We start from the raw sequence: 13,244 nt of genomic DNA, 5'->3' as shown, positions 1-13,244 counted from the left end.
ATTCTCATTCTTTGAAATAGCAAAGTATAACCTGAAAATAATTTGCTTTCCATGACGTCAGTATTTCAGGTAGGCAGCCAGGAAGGTAGGGGAGAGGGTGGTGGCCAGGGCGGGACAGGTCAGGACCTTGGGGCGGTGATGGCTGCCACAAAGGCCACTCCAGTTTCCATGCAGGCACCACAGCTCCTTTAAGTAACCTTGCCACCTGGATGTCTCCCTCTTCTTAGAGTGTCTGCGCCTATCCAGCTCATGCTCCTTTGTGCCATCCGAGCATCAGTACATAACTTCTTACCTACTTTCGCTTTTTCCTTTCCAAAGTAAAAAGGAAGACATGTTCGGTGTCCCTTATCAACAGCACGGCCATTCCTCAGGGCTCGTGTGTGTGTCCTCAGAGTCATTATGAAATGAGGACGTTTGAGAATCACTGCCCTGCAGCCCATACTCCTTACTCACCCGCCACCCCACCCTAACTCCAGTCCAGCAGCCAGGAATCTTCCTGCCGTGGTGACCTCCGTTCCCAGCCAGGGAGGGGCTGTCCAAAGCTCTCAGTGGCCTCCACACCCCTCCATTTGTCCCGCAGAGCCAGACCCTGGCTCCATGCAAGTGTGGGAGGGTCGCACAGCAGGGTTGTTGGCCAGGAACCCCTGAAAAAATCGAGTCCAGGTGTCCCCCACATACCTGAGGAGCCCGATGTCACAGAGAGCCGGACTGAGTATTGTATAATTCAGAAAGAGCCAAGTAGCATCTTATGAAATGTCTTGGGTATCACAAGTCTTTGGAAGGAGTTTGTAACAAACCGTCAGAAAAAAGGCAACTCTTGGTTGTCCTTCAGTCTTGTGGTGGCAGATCCATTTCTTCTCATCTCCAACGAGCCCAGGGACCTGTGTGCTTTTTAGCTTTGCAGGACTTGTCGGTTCAATCACCATAAGTAACACACGCACACAAAAACGCGTTGCATAACGCCTGGTTCTACAGGTGGCAACAAATTCTACTTAGTTGATGTCTTCATTCTCAAACAGGGGCTGTTTGAACTACTGTTTACTTCCCACGGTGTCGTTTTGAATAGACAGCTCCCTGGTCCCCAAATTATTGCCCTGCTGTTTAGTTGATGGATTGTGACTTTCTAATGTCAAAATAACTGCCTAGGAATTGCCAGTCAGAGTGCTGTGACCCACACAGCCAGCGTCCCGTGATGTATGTACAAACCCTGCATTGTGGGCCTACTGTTCGGCTTGGCTATATTTTAAGAAGGGTTGATTGGTCAAGTTCCAACTCAACCTCAAAGAATGATGTCAGTGTATGTTTAACTGTGTATGAGCAGCATTTCTGTGATTTGCTTGATAGACTTACATTGCAAAATAGATAAATTCACACTTAAAAAATTAACTTATTTGGGGGGTGGGGAGTCAGCATAATGGGGATTTTAGAAATGTAAATCCACCATTCTGAGGGAGAACCAGTCCCTGTACTTCAAAAAGCCTTTCTCTAAGCAGAGGATAAGCTAAATGACTGTTTACATTTTGCTAAAATACACAACCAAAGAGGGACTTTTAAAAATAAGCAAGGTGACCATGTTTACAAATGGAGTTAAAACTAGAAAAATTAAAATGATAAGGACAACCCGGTGAGCATGAATTTCTTGCAATCTGAAGACACCTTTTGTAAGGAAAGCCTCAAAAATTTGAACTGTGGAGAAGACCAATCTGCACTAACAAAATATCGAAGTGTGGAGGCTTCTCCAGTAAATATTTCCTTTAAGTCTGGACAATGATAACTGGCCATGATATACCTACTGAAGCTCCCCAGTCCCTTACCCACAATTCGGAAACACAAAATCTCTACCAACCACAATTTTTGAATAAGTTACTTGGTGATACAAACTAATGGGAGGCTCTATACAGCCTCTGTGTGTTACACCAGGGATGAAATTGATGCATTGTGTTGCAGAAATATCAACATGCTTGACTATGAAAGCCCATTGGAGCATTGTATAAAATATACATTGGGCACCATATTATCATCTTGAAATCAGAAAAAGGATGAATCTCAAATACATCAGGCCCCCAGGGTCTCGGGTAGTGTGGGCCCACATTTACTCTAGTACTCTGCCTGAACGCTATGCTGGAGCAAGGCAATTGAAGCGGTAGTTGAGGATCTTGAGGTTCTGTGGTATGTGAGTCATGAATTCATGTGGAAAATTCTGGAGGACCAAGTGGGTAGCAGACTGCTGAATCCCTAGAGGAGTTAGAAAGAGGAGTCCAGGGGGGATACTCTCGCCCTGGGGCAGCATCAGTAACAAGGGCCTGGGATAGAGAGAAAAGGAGGGGATGGGAGAGGCAGGCAGGGGTAGCTGACTGGTCCGCAAGGCTGGTTGGCTTTGCCATAAGCCGGTTGGATTCAGGAATGACAGTGGCTGTGCAGAAATGGGGAAACCAGGAAGGAGCCAGCTGGCTTAAGTGACTAAGCAGAAAATAATTTGTGGTTAGAATAAAAACAAAAGCCTCTGAGTCGCTGGAAATCTTCTGTTGGGTAGTTTCAACGTTACCATTAAAATATTATTTCTATTCTTTACTTACCTTGCAAACTTCTTTCCACAGACAATGCAAAGAGAAATGTCAATCCAGAGAATTATCTCGGGTTCCCAATTAGTCGAGACTAATTAATGAGATTTCATGTGCCTAGCTCCAATCTAAGAAATTCCTTGTAAATGCTGAAAACCCATAGCATTAATTCAACAATACATATTGGTATATGTTTCTATCCCTTATATTCATGGGATGAAATTCTCCTCCGAACACCTTTGGAGTGAGAGCATGGGGCCGGGGCAGGGCCCCACCTGAGAGGCACACGTAAGGCCAGTGTGTTGTGACCTGTGAAGCAGCAGCGTTGGGGGGATTCACTCAGTGGGGAAAGGTGGGCAGGACCGTGGGCTGTGAAGAAATCACGAATAGCACAGTGACCTAGGCATATGCCTTCAGCAGACAGAATCTGACACGCACAGCTGCCACCATCCCAGAGAGACGGGATAAACACAGTGCTTTACGGTGTCTTGGCCTCCACTGTCGCCACTATTTCTAGCCTGACTTTCCTGAGAACCAAAGAATGCTCAAGAGCAGGGACCTAACGTCTTCACTTGCTGCGAATGTCTTAGACAGAGGTAACACCAGGAATCCTTAATAAAATGATGACTTAAAAGCTGCTGTCACCTTCTGCTAGAGGGACATGAGGACAAAATATCCTGAAAATTGTGAATAGTTGACTGAGTGCCCTCTGAGTAATAGTGTTGCTGGTGGTGATTTTACAAAAGAAAGAGAAGAAGTCTCCTGTTATGGCGGAGATAGAATGACAGACCGTGTGTAATTGCATGCACGTTGTCTAATTCATAGTTGTCTCCCTCTTTAAAGATTTATATTAATAGAAGAAAGGTTCTGAGGTCAGGTGTTGGCCTGGCACGAAGCGGGGGTGCTTCCGTGTGAAGAGCAGGCCCGTTACCATTGCACCTGTAGCTACTTATGTTTTCTAGGAAGAGAAGAATTTCTGTCTCTGTACAGCTTTGAAACACAGTGGGAGCTTCCGTTCTGTTTTATTGTGATTTTTGAAGTCACAGTCTGTTTGCTCTGTATTAAGCCGAAAAACAAAAACACAACCAGAGCAGGTGTGAAGGAAAACGTGGGTCTCCATGGAGTTCTTTCACAGTGTTTGGAGGCACTGATGCTTCTGGTTGTTATTTCAGATGGGGCTTCGAGTTAGTGTAAAACATAGCAGCCATTCCATTTGTAAATCCCTACCCCCGTTATTGCTAACTTCTTTGAAAAAATAAAGCAAAACTTTTACTCTTGTTCTTGTTTATAAGAACATGGGGGGAAATTTAGTTCCGTTTCAGACCTGATAGGCCCATCAGGATCTGATGTTAAATAAAAGGGCTGGTTTGGAATGGTCTGCCTTTTCAACCCCGGCCTATTCTTGATCCATTTTCCTCTCTGATACAAGCGGAACCATGTCACATACTTTTCTGAGATCTAAATAAATGATGCCTTGCTAAATTAGCATGCCACCATCAACTAGCGCAGCCTGCCATGCTGCTGATCAACTGCGAACCACCTCTTTTGTATGGTGGCTTAAACAATAAGCATGTCACATCTTTATGGCTTCCCAACTCATATCTCAAGAGAGATAGACAAAGCTGTTCTGGATTACAGCAAAGTGTTTTCTTCAATCCTTTTCCAAACATACCAGATTCTTTTTAAATTCAGACTAAGTCACGGGTAAACAAAAGACCGTCGGGTGTTGTTGGTGGGTATCATTTTGTAGCTTAAGCTCCTTTTTGGTTAAACAAATCCATTCTGTACAGAGAAGGAAGCTAATAGTGATCAAGGACCTTCTAAGTTGTCAGGGACAGGACCTGTGTCATCTCATTTAATTCTGAAAACAACTTAGACATAGAAGTTAGGCTTAATTTACAGATAACTAAATAGAGGTTCAGAGCGATTTAATAACTTTTTTCTAGTTTTATTGATATAATTGACATATAACATTGTATTAGTTCAAGGTACATAATATAAATTGAAAACTATATCGCAAAATTATTACCACAATAACTTTAGTTAACATTCATTAACTAACATAGTTATAATTTTTGTCTTGTGATAAGAACTTTTTAATAACTTTCTATTTTATTTTTTTAATCCTTACCCAAGGATATGTTTATTAATTTTAGAGAAAGAGGAAGTTGAAGTGGGGGGAGGAGAAAGGGAGAGAGAGAGAGAGAGACATCGATATGAGTGAGAAACATCTATTGGTTGCCTCCTGTACATGCCCTAAGTGGGGATTGAACCTGCAACATTTTGGTGTGCTGGGATGGCGCTTCAACCAACTTAGCCACCCAGCCAAGACTTGTGGTGAGAACTTTTAGGATCTGCTCTCTTAGAAACTTTCAAATATACATTATAATATTGTGAATAGTAGTCACCATGCTGTACATTAGATTCCTAGGACTTATCTTATAAACAAAAGTCTGTGCCTTTTGCGGAGAGATTTAATAACGTGTTCAAAGTCACACAGTTGGTGAGTACCTGCAGGGGAGGGTAATTCAAACCCAGAATGCTCAGTACCTCTTCCCTCTTTCTGCCCCGCCAGGCTGCCCACTAAAGTCAGATGATGCATCACCAGCACTGAGCACCTCTCCTCAGGGTTTGCCCACACGAACCCACAGTTGGCATGTGAAGTATTACTGATGGCCTGCCTCCTTCAGGGTGTGTGTTGCGTGCCGTTGAGTCAGCTCTGACTCCTGGCCACCCTTTGCTGAGTGATGTCCACACTGCCCTGTCCTTAGCAGCCCTGCTCAGCTCCTGTTGACGGAGGCCTACGGCTTCTTGTATGAAGTCAACCCTTCTTATGTTTGGTCTTCCTCTTTTCCTGCTGCCTTCCGTTTTTCCCAGCATTATTGTCTTTTCCAAAGAATCCTGCCTTCTCAAAATGTGCCCAAAGTAGGACGGCTTCAATTTGTCATTTATGCCTCCAGCTATGTTTCAGGCTTCATGTGCCACAGGCCCCACATGTCATGTTTCTGGCAGTCCAGGGGATCCATAAAGCCCTCCTCCAACACCATTTTTTTTTAGATTTGTATTTATTTATTTTCAGAGAAAAGGGAAGGGAGAGAGAAAGAGAGGAAGAGAAACATCTATCGGTCGCCTCTCGCATGCCCCTAACTGGGAATCTGGCCTGCGACCCACGCAGGTGCCCTGACTGGGAATCGAACTGGCAGCCTTTCAGTTCGCAGGCCTGCGCCCAATCCCCTGACCACACCAGCCAGGGTCAACACCCTGTTTTAAATGAATCCACTTTTTTTCTATCAACCTTCTTCACTGTCCAACTTTCACATCCACACACACAAGTTGGGAACACAGGGGAAGGCCTTCTTTTAGACAGGAATAAACAGTAGTCCTTTAAATAAGACATTTTAGAGAATTTACAAGGCAAGAATGTGCTGTTTATTAACATCATTCGAATTCTGTTGTCTTCCATTTCTATTCTTTCTTCCTTTATCAGAATCACTTAGAATGTTTCTTTCAGTTATGAAAGTTAAAGAACCAATTTATGTTTCTTTTCAGTAACTTTAACGGATCAATTAGGCCATGGTAATAGTTTCATGAGACTTTCTAAAAAGCATCCTGGTTAAATAAAACACGTAACGCCAAAGTTAGTGGTGATCTGGTCAGCAGTGCAGGAGGAAAAGTTCTTGACTGGGAGTCAGGAGAACCAGGTTTAGTCCTGGCCCAGTTTCCAGTAGAAGGAGCATAGGAGATCGCCAGCCTTCTTCCTTCCACCTTCCGTCTTTTTCTAAAACTCTGCCATCTGGAACACTACTGTTACTTCAGCCCAGAATCCTTTATTTTCTTTCTAAGGCCAAAACTATATGCTGGTACAGGGTGAAATCAGAGTCTAATCTAGGGGTTTTCCCCCTGAAATTCTACCACCACCACTAAGGACCGGGGAAGTGCCAGTGTGGCTCAGTTGGTTGGTGCATCGTCCCATAACCAAAGAATTGTGGGTTCGGTTCCTGGTCAGGGCACGTCTAGGTTGCGGGTTTGGTTCCCCAGTCCAGAAACACACAGGAGGCAACCAATTGATGCTTCTCTCTTGCATTGATGTTTCTCCCTTCCTCTTCTTCTCTTAAAAAAAAACAATGAAAAAATATTCTTGAGTAAGGATTTTAAAAAAGAGTTGGGGAAAGAACAAGTCAACATAAATAATTCTTGAAGGACACAGTATCGGGAGGTGGGTAGTGACTGAGAAGGGGGCATCAGAAGGGCTTCTAGGAAGCTGGGATGTTGTATTTCTTCATCTGGCTGCTGAGTACATGCATATGTAATTTTGTGTAAATTCATCACGCTGTGTGCTTATGATAGTATTTATGCATTTGTTAGGGCTAATTGGCTTATTGACAAATAGGTGGGTGTACATACCAAGTGGTCCCCTCCAGGCCATCAATAACCAGTGCACATTTACCTCAGAGCCCCCGGCAGTGATAATGATGACAGCAGTCTTTCACTTATACAACTTTCCATGAGCAGGAGCATTTCCATTGGTAGCATGAACTTCTTGCCCTGCACCAAATGACATATGGGTTGATTACATCTGATTCCTGTTGTGCTTCAAATGGAGACAGGATTCTGCCTGCTCATGGCATTTCTTTGATGTACCTGCAGCAGGTGAGCTCTGGCCTGTCCAGCTGTTTACTAGAGGGAGAAGTTTCCATAGCTACCTATTTTCCTGATCCAGATAACGTTACTTGAGGCTAAAAATGATTTGAATTCCAAAGGCGGGGTAACTTTTTGTAGAGAAAGGTCTCGCATTAAACACCGTCAGCTTGAGTCCAGCTTAGGGCTCAAAACTATAACTAATCAGGCCTCTGCAGACCATCAATGGTGGGGTTCATGCACAGAAATCCAGGCACATGTTTTGGAAAGGGGGTTAGCCTTTCCAAAGGAGAAATTTATGTCTGGTTTCAATGCATCCCTGAAACTATCTATAGAAAACCACAAAGACAGAGAGAAAAACTGTGGTGGTTTGGCCCGGCCGCTTTGTCTCCACCCAGATGGCGCAGGGGTTAACTCACCCCTATTGAAGATAATCATCAACACTCTCAGGCTTGTACTTTGTAAAAAATGCTAACATCCAAAAGCGCTTTTAAAAAAACCCAGCTTTGGGACTTTGTTGCTCAGATACTGGTCACCCCCTGAGGCTGCAGTCACTTCTGCCCTGGCCTGGGACCAGAGCAAAGATGGATGTGCTCACACAAAATGTTCTGCACACCCCAGATAAGGCCTCAGTAGAGCCTTGTGGTTGTGTTGTTACTTTTGTGGGGTCTGTTGAGATAGATGCCTCGAGAGTGAATAATGCTGTAAAAGACCAAGTTCTTGAGTCCATGGAATGGATGTTGGCGAGGATTTGTTTGAGAACTGCCATGTAGTGACCCTGGCTTCCATTTGGGACTGGCTTCTTCAATCTCCAAGTATACAATATGTTCTTCCATTCCTTTGCTATCAAAAATACTTATTTTTCATTGCATGCAACTTCTTCTTTCATTTCGTCCTTTTCAGGGCAACAACTCCCCTCTGGCAACCAGGGGAGGGAAAAAAAAAAAAAGCCATTGCACTTGCAAACCAGACCATCTATTTTCATTCAAACAAATCCATCCTGTATTCCCATACGTAGGCCAAATAGGTGCCTCTCTGCGCGGTAAGAAAGGCACCCCCACAGCGCAGCGTGGGCCCCTTCCTTGCTGTCGTTATTGGGGTGCCAGTCAGGAGCTGCATTTTTTGGCTGTTCCTCCTCATGTGGTATGTTTCCTTTAGCAAAGTACTTATCAATTTCTGCTCTCAATTTATCATCCAGAAAAGAAAGGTGTGAACTAGAAGCAGGAAGGTATGGGCAGTCCTCACATTTACATAACGCTTTCAGGTTCAGGATCCTAGCCACTGGTGCTCTATTGAGACACTCCGCACAGAGGTCCTCCTGCCCTTTAAATTCAACAGGTCCTAGTTAAACGTTTCATTTCCGCCGCCTCCCACTGTCCCCACACCGTCCCTCCCAAACTGACTCGTTCCACCCTCCTCTCTCTCCTGTTTTTCCTATCGTGGTGGGTAGCATCATCACCAGACGCACACCATGACGCAAACTGTAAGGTTGGACACCCCTGTTTGGGTTCCCCCCATAGCAGATCCTGAGACTTAAGATTTCAGTGCAAGCAGTCTTTTTTTTTTTTTTTTTTTTTTAGGAAGTGAGATCAGGAAATACGGGGAGAAAGGTGGAGAAGCAAAGCAGGGACAGGAAAGCAGCCAGTGAAGGGTATGGTATCCAATAGGTCACCTGCTATGACAGCTAGAGCTGAATTTCCCTGGGGCACTCTGGGAAACCCTGGAGGACACACCCCTGTGAGTTTTCTCCCGGAAGGTGAGGGACCTGGGATATTTATGCAGTCAGTCCCAATTGCAGCCTTTCCCAGAAGATCCACACGCCAACACTGCAGCCCACCACATGGGTGGGCACAGCAGGGTGCCATGCCAGAGGAAACCCTTGGCAGTGGGAAGGCAAGGTGTTAAAACTGACGAGGGTGGGGGGTGGAGCGGCCAACTGTATCTGCTACATCATCTTTTGTTATTACGTCGTCTTCGCCCTCCACTTGCATTCAGATACCACGTTCTCCTCCTCGATCTCTCCTCTGTGCACCCTTCTCTTCATAGTCCGCTGCCTGTGACTTTATTCAAGGCTCCATCCTTACCCTCTGGATTACAACAGTGGCCTCTGGTAGGTCTCTCTGTCCCCAGTTCTCCCCGCTACCTGCCCCATCCCTTCTCTCCATCCCGCAGCCAGACTCATCTTTGTGGGTGACAGATCTCCTCCTGTCCCTTGGAATGGGTGGCTTCCCATTGCCCTCAGGATAGAGTCTACACTTTGTCCCTTTGCACCTGCACTCTCTCCCTGTAAGCTGCCCTTTTTCTTTCCAGTAGTCCCTGCTCTCTTTGGAAATCATTCCCTGCCACTCCAAAACTGAATGAAGTGCCCCTTCCTTTATGTCTTTGGGTATTCAGAATTTTCTGTTTACTCATCAGCCTTCTGACTGAGCTGCAGACTCCTTGGTGGTCATAAACTGGCTTGTTGACCGTGAATGTTACCCAGAAACCCAGCACCTAGTGAAGCTGTTCAACAAATCTTGGATGGAAGTATATTGCTGAGAAACCATTTTGTTCGTGGAGCTGATGTTAAATGTTTTGAAGAGAGATCTGATAAGACGTTGATTATAAAATATAGCGAAAAAAAAATTATTATTTTTTTACTACAGATTGGATTGGATCGGCCTATAAATATAAAGTGTGCAATAAAGGCATTTCCAAATATAGCTGGTCTCACTACCATGTTGTAACTCTCTTTATAGAATTAAATGGTTTAACTTGACAGGAGAAAAATCACAGGACTGTTGTGTTCGTTTTTATTTTCCACTTAAATTCCGATCTAACTGCCAACCACCAGAGAGACTCTAGGGCGGCATTTCTGAGGGCAGAGGGTGAGAGATGGAGGGGTAAGACGCCTATAGACGGTTTGACATGAAAGGCCGGTACTTGAGTTAATGTGAAAACCCAAGCCTGATTTTCACATGTAATAATAAACTTCCCAGGCACAAAATTCTCACGTTAGTCTCATATTTAAAATCTTGGAATTATTTCAAATGGAACTTTTGCCCATCTGTGAGCCAATGGCTTTATCAAATAAGCTTCTCTTGTAAAGTAAATTATTTTATTGAGGGGCCGTGTTATATTTTGATCCAATTAGGAGCAAAAGTTCACCTCACAGTCTCATAACTACTAGTGGGAAATTTTGTTGAGGCAGATTTGAACTCAGACCTGGCTGTCTCTGAAATCCAAGCAGCCCATGACTTGGAAAACTTTTTTTTTTTTTTTTTGAATTATTTAAAAATTGTACGTGACTTTTTCCTCTTGTGCGGGAAACAAGTCCCACAAACCTGCTACTTCCTCGGTTGTTTCTTACACGTGGAGAGAGAAACAGTTTTCTTCAAACGTCAGGCCATAGGCCTCCCCAGCCTCATGCCTTGGTCCTCACCCCTTCAAGACCCCAGAGCCGTTCCGGTCCTCAGCGTCCTGTGTGTCCTCGCGGGTGTTTTGCATTCTATCTCGTCCCAGTCTTTTCCTTCCCTTTGTCCATTGTGAGCCACTGTGGGACTTCCATGAGGCAGGACTTACATTAAATACTCTATTCAACACGCAAATAAGAAACCAGTTCTCTAAGAGAAATGCAGTGCTCCGTGTTGTTTTGTGAACTTGGACTCTGACGTCCCATTCTAGAAATGTCCTGCAAATAGACAAGCAAGTCACACTAAGGTATATGGATAAGGATTAAGGTAACATGGACAAGGATGTGCTTTGTGGCAAAAAGATCTGAAAACAAACTAGGTACGGGGCTGGTGAAATGAACCACAGGACAGTCCATGGAAAATTCCACAGCTATGAAGAAAGTTAATTTTTAACATTTATTTGAAAATAATTTATTTGAAAAGATGTTCCAGATGTATAGATTTTTTTTAAAAAACTGACTGCAGGCACATGTGGCATAACCTATTTATGTTTTTTTAAAAAGAGGTGGTACATTTTATGTGCCCATACTAGGCTTGCGTGTACAAAGATCATTTCTCAATAGATAAACTGTAAACAGTGGCTACCACTGAGGTATGAAAAGGACTGGGATGGGCAGGAGACAGAGAGAGAATGAGAGTTATACTTTGCTTTTTTAGTTTATATCCTTTGTACTATTTTTTAACCATTAATTTACATTACTTTTATAGTTTTTAAAAGCTTAAAAAAAAAGTAAAGTGGATACATATGTGTTCAAATCACTGTTTTTTTAGAATCTATCACTTGCACATATAATGACTTGGAGCCTTAATGAATAATCTCTAAATTAAGTGAACTACTAAAAATATAGATAAAGAAATGACTCTTAGCCTTCTTCCTTCCATAGGCTCCTCCAGCTAGATGTCAGAGTTAAATAAGTCTTTCATACAATTCATGAGACTACAGAGCAGGTTACAAATCCTCATGAATGCAATGATCCCGTGGTTTCTAAAAATGTGTGCATACAGGGAAAAAAACAGGAAGGAAAGATGGAGAAATGTTAACCGTTATCTCGGTTTAATTATGATTTCAAGTGATCTTTACTTACATGTTATGGACTTCCATTTTTAAGTAAGCCTCTATTATTTTTATAATCAGAAAACATCAATCAGCTTTTTTCATTTTGGACAAAGGAGAAATCGTCTCATCTATGACAGCAGTGAATGCTTGACAATAAGTACATTCCAGAAGTTTCTATCATGAGGTTATGTGTGGAGCTTTGGACAAGGAAATCAGCTTCAACAGAACCACATTTAACTGTGATCCCAGAAAGAAAGAAAGAAAAAAAAAAAGGTAGACCAAAAGTGACAAAAGTAAATGGAGATACTTTCTGCTGGAATTGATGAAAATGTTGAGGGTAGGACAGACTTATAAGAGGTGTTAGGGAAGTAGAATCCATCTCAAGATATCAAAGCACTTCAGACTAAGGAGTATTGTCTTAATGTCTTGTGTTTATTGGCACCTACAACTGTCATGATTTCTTCATCCTCTGTTAATGTGCCCTTAGGTACCTTTTCTCATCCAGTAAAAATGACTCATCCATCTGCAAAATCTAGTCCTCCGCTTTATGTATCCAGGAATGAGTCACTCAGATCAGTTGCTTCTCTTTAACTTGAATGGAATTAAGCTCAAAGATGTTCAACTGAAAGATTCATGAATGGATGAGTCCCAGGGAAGGCAGTGGTGAGGTTATTAGGGAAATTGGCAATATTATGAGAAACGATAATTTATGGGAAACAGTAATTTGGGAGTCCAATAGAGGTAGAATAATTTGCAAAAAAGATTAGGCCCAAATTCTGGCTGTCAGTCTCTGCTAGAATATGGAAGCAAGAATCACTTGGTTATGTGGGTTATTTAGGTAACTATTTTGTCTTAAAGGTAAGATGACTCATACAAATTATTTTTTGTTCACTAATTTTTTTAGGTATTGTTAGGTACTTGCCAAAAGAAAAACAGAAGAAAATTTTACCCAGGAAAAAAGAAAATGTGTACTCTTGCAAATGCTTTTAACATGTAGGCATGCTTTCAGTATGTGAAAGTTATTTTTGGCCAAATTGTTTTTCATTTTATGAAAAAAGTTAATTTTTAAAGCACTCCAGTCTATCTCCCAACTGTTACTTTTATCACTCGAAAATGTGGTATTTTAAAAATATCATCACTGGTGTCATACTAAGACTTGCCTTAGATTACAAGCCTTTCATAGTAATTAATTTTTTTTAAAGCATTTGGACATGAAAAAAGAATAAAATCAAAGTTCACCAAAATGCTCAAGGCAGTTGTCTTTGGATGACAATGGAAACTGTGATTGTGGTTTTCCCTATTTTTCTGTGTTCTTCTAGTTTTCTGTAAAGAGCATGGGACCCTTTTATAGAGAAAAAAATCAAATTTATTATAAGGCATAAGGTATTAAGGAGACAAGATAAGATTCATGTGCTTTGACTTATGCTATAATAATTATTGTGGTCACACAGAAAATAGGCCTTCATCCAAGGTTTCTAAATAATCTTGTGTTACAATGAACAAATATTGGCAGAATTGTTTGAAAAAATTTAAGTT

At 42.5% G+C, this 13,244-nt stretch overlaps 1 protein-coding gene across 2 annotated transcripts in view; it reads left to right on the top strand.

The window, feature by feature from the left end:
• Nucleotides 1-13,244, top strand: part of ZNF827 (zinc finger protein 827) — a 157,044-nt gene that overhangs the window by 106,160 nt on the left and 37,640 nt on the right. The gene's annotated exons all lie outside the window — the stretch shown is intronic.

Source organism: Furipterus horrens, unplaced genomic scaffold (assembly GCF_987537825.1).
Source record: "Furipterus horrens unplaced genomic scaffold, mFurHor1.1.pri manual_scaffold_10, whole genome shotgun sequence".
Lineage (NCBI taxonomy): Eukaryota > Metazoa > Chordata > Mammalia > Chiroptera > Furipteridae > Furipterus > Furipterus horrens.
The sequence above is the reverse complement of the archived record's forward strand: the minus strand, read 5'-3'. Positions and strand labels throughout refer to the sequence as shown.